The following is a 12,059-nucleotide window of genomic DNA, read 5'->3' as shown; positions in this document are numbered from 1 at the left end:
GTTGCAACGAAATTGAAAATGGTTATTCATTTTTAATTCAAAAAATATTTGGCCTTCTAGGTGTTACATTTTTTTGGACATCAGGAAATAATATATGAAGTATAATACAAGTAGTTAATAAAACATAAATTCACTCAAACTAACACAATTCTTTTAATTAAAGAACGTCTGACACCAAAACGAATCGGAAGTGATTTGATACGTCCCCAGTTGACCAAAACAGGAACGTTTTAAGTGTAAACAATGTCAGAACAAAAAAATGTTTCAACAAACTAATAAACTCATTAATTCAGTTCATGAGATAATTACTAATTAATTAATTAGTCAACAGCGTTAACCTTGCCAGCAAAATCCTTTTGAAGACAATAGAATCATTACTTGACGTCTTTGTTTAATAACTATATGTAAGTTTCTTTATCTAATTGGGATATGTTCTTGCTTTGTTGTTTTTTGTTTGGATTATTAGTCTTTTGTACATATTTAAAATTAATTCTAAATCATTATAATATACTTACCATAGAGTTAAATATGTTCTAAATATATTTTTAAAGATATGCTTAGACCTTATTTAGTCTGTTATTCCTAGTTTCTTACTAGTTCAGAGAAATAAGGAAAAAAATATCGTGTTGGTGACACAACCCCCTCCAGGCCGAAATCAAATTTTTTGAGTAGTATGGACATCTATATTAATAACCTATATGTTTCCTGCAGCCGATTTTGATGATATACATAGTTATAAACAAATGAAGATCAAAAAACCGTAAATTTTCGCTTTTTTCGTCTATAACCAACAAGTTAAGTAGTTTAAACAAGTTTTAGAGTGAGAAACTCATATATCGTATAAAAAACTTCCATATGGCGTTCGCTGAATATGTCTATCCTTATTGGTTGCTTAGAAAATTGCAAAATAAATGAAGAGCTCAAGAATAAAAGGATGAGGGTCCATTATTTGTCATTATGGAGATAATACTAATTTCTTGTACTTTATCCCATGTAAAATATTGTATTGTATTTAACTAAGCAATAAAGATGACGGTGTACAAGCCATTCAGCTTTGAAAAATAGGTCTTCTAGGCTAAAAGAATGAAGGTGCTAGAAACGCAGGCTAAAAGGATGACAGTCCGCCTATTTCAGATTTCTGACCACAGAGATCTCTGCTGTTAGAGTTGTTTGTTGCCCAGAGGTTTGTAAACGTACATACCTGTGTTTATAGCTTTCTGTTATTTTGGTGTAGATTGATGTTATTACATTTTTGAAGTCCTGTGCTGTTTAAAATATCTGACAACGAATATTCTGCAGCAATTGAAAATTGTTCTAAATGAAGAAAGTATGGTTACTAAGCCTAAGAGGAAACAAATTTCACTACCTGAAGGCTGTTTTCACCTACCAGAGCTAGCATATTGTGGACTTTTACCTTTAAATAAAGCAAAATTTGACGATATTCAACATTTGAAAAAATTTTGCTCTGTAAAGTCTCAAGGGAACAAGGGAAGCTTTGTTCTCAATGTCAACATTACTTCAACGATCATGGGAAGTACAGAAACCAATTTACGTCTGCTTTATAGATTTTGAGAAGGCGTTTGATAGAGTTCAACATGATAGGTTGTTTTAATATCTAGAAATGATTGGAATAGATGATAAAGATCTGAGACTTTTACAACATCTATATTGGAATGAAGAAGCTTCTGTTCTGGTAGACGGCAAAGAAACAGACAAAATTTGCATTCACAGAGGTGTCAGACAGGGTTGTGTGTTATCCCCAACTTTGTTTAACGTATACTCAGAAATAGTTTTTAATGAAGCCTTGGAAGGACAATGTGGAGTTCGAATCGGGGGTGAAATCAGATATGTAGACGACACCGCGATCATGGCTGAAAATATGGAAGATCTTCAATTTCTTATAGATCGAGTCACTAGAGAGAGAATGCTCCAATAACGGATTTAACATAAATGCAACAAAGACAAAGTTACTTGTGGTTAGTAAACAAGACGTCAGCCCTATGCAACTAATTGTCAGTGATGAATCAATAACAAAAGTTAACCATTTTAAATACCTAGGATGTTGGATAAACGAGACACTAAATCCGGATGAAGAAATTAAAACTCGTATAGAAATTGCAAGAGAAGCATTTATGAAACTTAGATCTATTCTGAGCAACTCTCAGCTGAACTTACAACTAAGAATCAAATTCCTCAAATGTTGTGTGTATCCTGTATTACTATATGGATGTGAAACCTGGATCATGAAGGGTAACATGATAAACAAATTAGAAGCCTTTGAGATGTGGTCGTATCGTAGAATGCTCAAAATATCTTGGGTTCAACGCATTTCTAACAGAGAAGTCTTAAACAGAGTAGGTCAAGGCGAAGGTGACTTAATGAAGATGATAAAAAAGAGAAAACTTGAATATCTGGGGCATATAATGAGAGGTAGCAGATACAGGATGCTGCAGTTAATACTCAATGGAAAGATCGACGGAAAAACAGGAATTGGTCGAAAGAAATATTCGTGGCTCCGAAACCTTCGTCAATGGACTGGCTTATCAGCAGATCAATTGTTACATGCCGCACAAGATCGAGAACGATATCGGCAAATTGTTATGGAAGCTACCCATGCCTAAACATTTGGGCACGGTACTTAGAGAAGAAGAAGGAGAAAGTCTCAAGCATATTTTGACGCACTGCCACATGCTTAAAGCGTTTATTTTTCATTGTATATTATCTATAACTATTTGCAATATAAACTATTTGTAATATAGCTACTTTATCTGTATTTTTAGTTTCATTTTAAGACACGTTAATGGACCCTCATCCATTTAGCTTGACGTTTTATGGCATCAAAAGATAAATAAATTTATATTTATAGTAATTTGTGAATTGATAACACAAAAACATAACCTATACGTTCCCTGTAAGTTATTGAATGATTTAGTAACCAAAATCAAGTGCCCTTTCTGTTAATTATTTTTATATCTAGTTTTAAAACTTAAAAACTTAATATCTCAAAACTTGTCTTTTTGGAACCTCATCCTTTTATTCTTGAGCTCTTCAAATCATAAATTTTGAGTTTTTATAAATATTCATAACTTATGTAAAAATTAACTTAGAACGTTCTTATTACACGAATTGCTGAGACTTGTGGTGCTTAAATTATATTTTAAATTTCAAAGCAATTGGTCAAATAGTTTAAAAGTTATTTAATTTGATTATCCCAAATTAATTTTTTTGCAACGCTATAAGTCAGAAAATGGTGAAGTTACACTAATACTTTGTATAGTTTATGAAAGAAGAAGATTTATACTATTAACTTAATTAAAGAAAAATAACAAAAAATAATTCTAAATACTGCAAAATTATTTTGCAAAAACATGTGAATTAAAAAAGAGGGGGGGCTAACTTCGTCCCTAATTGTCCTAGGACAATTGTTTTTCTTTCTAAATGTGTATAAAAATTCAGTATTTCCAAATCTGAAAAAATAATTTTTCTACGGGTAACGGTTAAAAAGTTATTCTAATTGTTTATAAGTAAGCAAAAAATCGACGGGTTTTTGCAAAATGATTTTACACTGTTTAAAATTACTTTTTGTCATTTTTTTAATTAAGTCAATAGTATAAATTTTCTTCTTCCATAAACTGTCAAAAGTCTTATGGTAACCTCATACTTTTCTGACTTACAGTGTTGCAAAAAAAAAATAAATTTGGGATAAACAAATTAAATAACTTTTAAACTATTTAACCAATTACTTTGAAATTTAAAATTTAATTTAAGCCCCACAAGTCTTAACAATTCGTGTAATAAGAAGGTTCTATGTTAATTTTTACATAAGTTATGAATATTTATAAAAACTCAAAATTTATGATTTATTTTACAATTTTCTAAGCAACCAATAAGGATAGACATATTCAGCGAACGCCATATTGAAATTTTTTAGACGATTTATGAGTTTCTCACTCTCAAATTTGTTTAAAATGCTTAACTTTTTTATTATAGACGAAAACAAGCGAAAATGTACCGTTTTTTGATCTTCATTTGTTTATAACTATGTATATCATCAAAATCGGCTGCAGGAAACATAAAAGTTATTAATATAGATGTCCATACTACTCAAAAAATTTGGTTTTGGCCTGGAGGGGGATGTGTCACGAGAAAAATTTTATTTCTCTGGACTATACATTCATCTTTATTTTGCATTGTGTTGTGTTTGAATAATGCTCTTGATATTACATTACATTATATATGACATTAAGGAATGAAATAGTATTAGATATCTTCAATAATCTCAAAATAACTCTTTACCATCCTGTAGCAAATGACTCCTTTCTTATCGAATACCTACCACAGAATCTTTTGACGATTTCTCATATTTTTCTCAAGATGAATGTGTATCTTATGAGCATTTATTTCTTTATTCCTGTATTCCTGTGTTGTTGATCTGCTTTGATTTCTTCACGTATCACTCTATCAATTACTCTCTCCCATATTTTCATGGTAGAACTGAGTAGTTTTGTGGCCCTGCAGTTGTATATTGTTCTTGTAATCAGGTACTAATATACTGCTTCTCAATTCGTCTGGCATTTGTCCAACTTTTATATTTCTATTCAATAAATCTATTAGCAAACTTGTTCCTGTCTCTCCTAAGGCTGTCCACACTTCTCCAAGAGTATCTGATCCAACTACTTTTCCGTTCTTTATTTTTGAAGCGCTTGAACCACTTCCTCGTTTGTTATTTTGGTGACCACTGTTACTGTCCACGTTAACTCAACTGATTTTCTGTAAAATTCATTATTTAATAAACTATTAAAGGATTTTTCCGTCTCTTTTTCAAATATTTTTTGTAAATTATTATTTTATAGATAAAAAAGATAAAGGCAGGTTTTGTTTATATTTGATTCAGAGGTGGACCACCATCTCCATATAGCTATTTCAGCATCCTTATGCCTCATCGGTGAAGCTCAGAAGTCTCAACTCTGAAGGAAATACAAACAATTCTGCCGATTTAAGGCAAACCATCGCAATGCAATGAACCCACCTCTGAGACGCAATTCAGCGACATCTCTCGTATTACGAGGAAAACAACGAAAAGCCCCAGATGCAAAGTTTACTACCTTTTAAACAATTAGAATAATTGAAATAAAAATATAATAAACAATATTTTAAATCCAAGACTTTTCGTTAATAAACTGCTTTCTGGCTGCATCCCATATCTCCGGATTTTACAATATATAATCACAAGAGACGATGAAAGTAGGAGAAAGCAAATAGAGGACGCTTAGGCCACGCATTTACCTTCCCTTCGTCAAGGAAAAGGACCGAAAGACAGTTTCTAAATACTCAAACTGAGTAAAAATGAAAAAGATAAAAAAGATCAAGGCAGTTTTTGTTTATATTTGATTCAGAGTTGGACCACCATCTCCATATAGCTATTTCAGCATCCTTATGCCTCATCGGTGAAGCTCAGAAGTCTCAACTATTATTTTATAGTTTCATAAGCTTTTACTTTTTGACCTATTTTCTTGCTTATTTTTATTAATCATCATTAAATAGGTATAGTCGGTTCGCTAAACTCAGACACAACTGGCTAGTGATTTTAGTAAGTAATTTGGCCAATTTAGTAAAATTGGCAAAAAAATAATTACTAAATAGTTAATAATTACTAAATAGTTAGTAATATTGCCAATTTTAGCAAAATTGGCCAAAAACAAAAAAATTACCTACCAAAATCACTAGCCAGTTGTGTCTGAGTTTAGCGAACAGACATACAGAGTTGGGATAAAGTATGGAACCAAGTAAATATCTTTGAAACGAAAAGAACAATACTTATAGTAACGCAAAAGGCATCTGATGCCATATTTTTTGTTACTACTCCACTTCGGGTTTCACCGGAAATACCCTTAACTTATTTACTTTAAATGAAACACCCGGTATAATATTTTTGCAGATTTTAAAAGAACTTGTTATTTTTAATTCATACATACCAAGTTTGGAAGAAAAAACTATTAAAACAAGAAATAAATCTCTTTACAGTTAAAAAATAGGTTAATTTATTTATGTTAGACCAATGATATTAAAAATAAACAAAATAATTTCAAATGTTGAAAATGTTTGCTGTTCACCTCCTGACAACGTTCAAGCCTATAAATAAATTCGTGAGTCACTTTTTGCAAGATTTCTCCTCGTATTAGTTCACATTCATCAATTAATCTTTGTCTCAAATCCTGCAAGCATCTTGGTCGTCTAACGTAAACACGTGATTTTAGATAACCCCAAAGAAAAAAAATCTAACGGGTTGAGGTCCGGAGAATGAGCTGGCCACTCTATGAATCCTCTACGTCCAATCCATCGATTTGGAAAATTCACTTCCAAAAAATGAAAATTCGTCATAACCGATTATCATTAATATTTCAATACGATCTTTTTCACTTAAATGAACCATTTTTAATACAACTTATTTCTGTCAGTTAGTTCAGTAACAGCTTTACCTACTATACTAAATTCAAATAAGTCGTGCAGTGCATGTAAACAACAATTTTAGTCTACAGTATAGATGGTACTCGTTTATTTCCTACTAAGTTGTATTAATAAAAAAATTATCTACAGACAATTTTAAACAAATTTTTCCTACCAAATTTGGTATGTGTGAATTAAAAATAACAAGTTCTTTTAAAATCCTCAAAAATATACAGGGTGCCCATTTAAATTAAACAAGTTAGGGGTATTTCCGGTGAAACTGGAAGTGGAGTCGTAACAAAAAATAAAACAGAAACAAATGGCAACAGATGTCTTTTGCGTCACTGTACTTGCAAGCAAAGTTTCATAAATATTGTTCTTTTAGTTTCAAAGATATTTGCTTGGTTCCATACTTTATCCCAACCCAGTATATTAAATATTAACAGCAAACTAAAAACTGAGTTGTTTGGACTGATTATTTTAATATTTAAAGACGATAATTGCTACCTATATTATTGTGTTTTCAATTTATCAATCAAAAGCAAAACGAAAATTAAATTAAATTTTTTTTAAATAACGCGGGCACATAAATTTGATACACCCTGTATATTGATCTGTAAATATTTATTAGAATTTAGTTTGGATGTAAGTGGATTTCTTTTTTAATGAGCTTTCCGATGAACCATTAAAGACTTTTGTGAATAATTAAAGTGAAAAGAACGATGTATTTAGGTTTAAAATGGAAAAAGATTGTTTACTACGGGAACTATAGAATCCACAGGTAGAGGTAATTATCATTTTCTAGAAAAATGGTTTAAAAGAAAGTTTGGAATTTTAATATCTTTGTTTCACCCCGAGTAAATGTTGTAGAGTTCCCCAAAAGTAATTAGGATGGTCGGAATAATTTTGAAAGAATGACTGTTTGTTTATCGAATGGAAAGGAGAAATGTTTCTGATTCTTGGAAATTTGGAAGGGGAAAAGGGGTTTGAATGATTGAGGGAGTTTGAAAAAGAAGTCATTATGTTATTGGCATCGCTGAGGAGCAGTTCGACGTTTTCGTGGATAGATAGTTAGCAAGTACCAGTGGTTGTTTGATAGTGGAGAATAGTGCTGAAAAGTGGAACGAGAGACAGATCAAATTGAGACGAAATACCTCTTTGATTCTGTATTATTGTGAGAAGGAGAGCAGATAATTTTTGGAGTTTTGTTTGAATCGAGTACTGGTCAAAAGAAGCCTGGCTTGTTGGAGAATTGGTGCTGGTATGCTGATAGTTTTGAAGCTGGAGAACGGAGAGGGCTTTGATGAGTAGCCTTTAACATAGTCAACGAGGGAGAGCTGTTTTGGGTCACGAGAAGACATCATAGAGAGTGAAGCAAAAGGTCAGTCAACTTATGTGAAAGATATATTTATGTTCGGAAACTAAAATTTTGAGTAAAAAGCGTAGGAATTAAAATTCCATTATTTCAGAAAGTAAATAGGGAGTATAGCTAATCTTGCGAATACATAATTTGGTTTTGTTTATTTTGTTGTACCAAAGTCATCGGGAACAAACCGATAGATTGTTTTTTTTTAACTAGAATAAATTTAAATGGTAGAAATTTCATTCGGACATCTGTGTCCACAGGTTTTAGATTTGATAGATTTTTAGAGTATCGATTTTGATAAATAAAAGACAATTCTGTATGTTTATTTTATATTTTGCTTTATTTATTTTCCCTATTTTATCCCGATTAGGATCAACTAAGAGATACTGAACCCACGAGAGAAGATAAGTATAACGTAAGATAATTTAGACATTTTCTTGATATTATAAAAAGGCCCCCTGAGATTTTTTATTAATTTTTTATGTATGATTTGCGACAATTAAATAATTAATCAAATAAATAATAATTAATATAAAATTAATAAGAAGCAGATCATAACAATATATATTGATTGTTTACTACATAATTAAATTGTGTTTGGTAAAAAAATATATTAACACGCATTGCAATAGTATTCAATTTTTTTCCATAAGATCAATAATGTGTTGTTCATTTCAGATCATGTGTAATCGCAAGTGATCAAAGCAAGCGTTTTAAGTTGGGACTACCAAAAATTATCAGCGCGAATTTAATGACAGAACGAGACATTGAAAACATTTTTAGAAAAAATCTGTTGTTTCAACATACCAAATGGAAGCAACTTGCACTTTGCGCAAATATTGCATAAAAAAGGTTTATTTGGAAACAGTAGAAGGTACCAAAACAGATTATCAAAAATAATTACATATATTTTATAGTTGACGAAACTACTGATTCATGCGGACCATATGTTGCAAATTTTCTAATTGAAGTTTAAGATAATAATTAGTCTGTAAGTAAATCTAATTTTATTGCCTATAATAAATACCTGGACCAAAATATTAATGTCAAAGTTTTACGGTTTGTAAACAAAACTGATGAATTTTTTCATCCTGATACTTTACCAACTAATAAAGTCTTGTGCTTTCGTCGTGCTTCCAAGTTTCTGCTGGATAAAAAATGTTTAAATTGAATTAATTATTAAACTTAATATTAATTAAATCTACATTATATTAATTCTACATTATATTAAATAACAAAGATATTTATAACTTAAGGGGGCTACAGAATAGAGTTATTGAAATTGAACCTCCCCGAACAACCAAAAATCACATAATACAATGCATGAGATGCCAATCGTACGGTCACTCCAAGTCATATTGCAATAAACCATTTGTATGCGTCAAATGCGGAGGAGCCCACAATACCACAACTTGTAAGAAGACTAGAGAAACTCCAGCAAAATGTGCATTATGTGGTGGGGATCACCCCGCAAATTATAAAGGATGTGAACATTACCAAAAAATTTATAATATTAATAACAGGTATCATAACAGAGGAAACTTATTAAATCCAGCAATAAATCAAATACATACACAACCCAGAATATATACACAACCCAGGATTCAGAATCAGTGTGAAAGTTACGCTCAAGCTGCAGCAAATAATCAGAAAAATAACGAAGATACAGCGAGTATACTTACCAAATTTCTAGAAGAGTTTAAAAATTTATTTAACCAGCTAATGCAACAAAACAGTATGGTGCTTAACATGATTTCCATGCTAGTAAATAAAGTAAACTAACAATGTCTAAGTTCATAAGAATTGCCCAATGGAATGCCAATGGTCTTCCTAATCATAAAGAAGATATAAAACTATTTCTGGAACAAAATTTTATTGACATACTACTAGTAAGTGAAACCCATTTTACAGACAGAACCTACTTCAAGATACCTAAGTATAAATTATATTACACAAATCACCCAGATGTTACAGCCCACGGAGGTTCAGCCATATTGATAAGAGAAACTATAAAACATTATGAAATGCTAAAATACGAAACAAATCACATTCAAGCAACATCGATAAAAATACAAACTCTTCCATATGATATAACTGTCACAGCAATTTATTGTCCGCCCAGGCATAGACTTACAAAAGAAGATCTTCTACCCTTTTTCGAAACTCTAGGGCCAAAATTTATAGCAGGTGGAGATTACAACTGTAAACATACGCTATGGGGTTCACGCCTAACAACCACCAAAGGCAGAGAGCTAGCAAAAGTTATCCAGGATAAAAGCTACTCATTCCTATCGACGGGATCACCGACATATTGGCCAACCGATCCAAATAAAACACCAGACCTATTGGATTTCTTTATTACAAACGGAATATCTCAATCATATACAGATGTAGTACCAAGTTTTGATTTATCATCAGATCATAGTCCCATAATTGCCACAATTAGCACAACGGTGATAATCAAAAAACCAACACCTCGACTGCATAACTTCAAAACAAACTGGGACACATACCGGCTAATCATAGAACAGGAAGTAAATCTACTAGTGAGATTGCAAACTCCCGAACAAATAGAAACAGAAACTAATAATCTAATCAACTTACTTCAAAATGCTGCCAAACAGTCTACCCCTCAACCTGGACAAAAAAAAATTTTTAACCAACATTCCTCTTGAAATAAAAAGACTAGTAGCAGAAAAACGAAAAGCCAGATCAATTTGGCAAAGAACTCACAGACCAGACGATAGGACAATTTATAATAACAAAACAAGAAACTTAAAAACAGCTCTAGAACAGATGAGAAACAACTCATTTGAAAACTATGTATCAAACCTTTCGCGTCAAGATAACTCTATCTGGAAACCAATCAAAAACAAAAATAAACCAATAAATACTTCACCTCCAATTCGGAAAAACTCATTACCACCCGGACCATGGGCAAAAAGCAACAAAGAAAAAGCTGATTTATTTGCTGAACATCTAACTGAAGTCTTCAAGCCACACGACAATGACCAAGTACAAGAAGTAGAGCAGGAACTAGCCTTACCAATTAATCAACGAGAGCGACTAACTTTAATTACACCGAAGGAGATCAAAGATGAAATTAATCATTTGAATGAAAAGAAGGCACCAGACACTGATCTCATAACAGCAACAATGGTAAAACAACTTCCTAAAAAAGGTATAATGAAGTTATTGTACATATTAAATGCAATCTTAAGACTTAATTATTGGCCTATTTCACTAAAAATTGCCCAAGTAATTATGATACCGAAACCTGGTAAAGCTTTAACGGATGTTTCATCATACCGCCCAATAAGTCTACTGCCAATAATGTCAAAACTTCTTGAAAAGCTGTTACTTAAAAGAATTATGAGCGACCTAGAATTCCAAAACTGGATCCCAGAACACCAATTTGGATTCCGGCAAGGTCATTCTACAGTGCAACAATGCCATCGCATATCAAATGTAATTAATAGAGCTTTGGACAATAAACAGTATTGCACAGCAGCCTTTCTGGACATCAGTCAAGCATTTGATAAGGTATGGCACCCAGGATTACTTTATAAAATCAAAAAATCCCTACCCAACAAATACTTTGACTTATTAAAATCATATCTAAATCACAGAGAATTTGAAACTAAAGTGGAGGATGAACTATCAAACCGTAACAAAATTCAATCAGGAGTCCCACAAGGTAGTATATTGGGTCCACTTCTTTATGTACTGTACACATCCGATTTACCAACCTCTCCACAAACCACCATTGGAACTTTCGCTGATGACACAGCAATATTTGCAACTGAAGAGGATCCAAGAGCTGCAGTATTAAAACTTCAAGAACACCTAGACCAAATTGGACAGTGGTTAAAGAAATGGAAGATAAAAGCTAATGAAACTAAGTCAACACATATAACTTTCACACTAAGGAAAGACCAATGCCCAAATATTAGCCTTAATCAAGTCAACATACCACAACAGAACATCGTCAAATACCTGGGGCTTCATCTTGATTCTAAATTAAACTGGAAATAACACATTTTAAAGAAGAAGAAACAAATTGAGTTGAGAGTGAAAGAAATTAATTGGCTTATAGGTAGAAAATCTCGACTCTCAATTGAGAACAAACTGCTGATTTACAAAACAGTCATCAAACCTATATGGAAGTACGGTATAGAACTATGGAGTTTTGCCAGCAAATCAAACACAAAAATTATCCAAAGAACTCAATCAAAAATTCTACGCA

This window comes from Diabrotica virgifera, chromosome 7, assembly GCF_917563875.1.
Source record: "Diabrotica virgifera virgifera chromosome 7, PGI_DIABVI_V3a".
NCBI classification, from domain to species: Eukaryota; Metazoa; Arthropoda; class Insecta; order Coleoptera; family Chrysomelidae; genus Diabrotica; species Diabrotica virgifera.
This window is presented reverse-complemented; position numbering follows the sequence as displayed.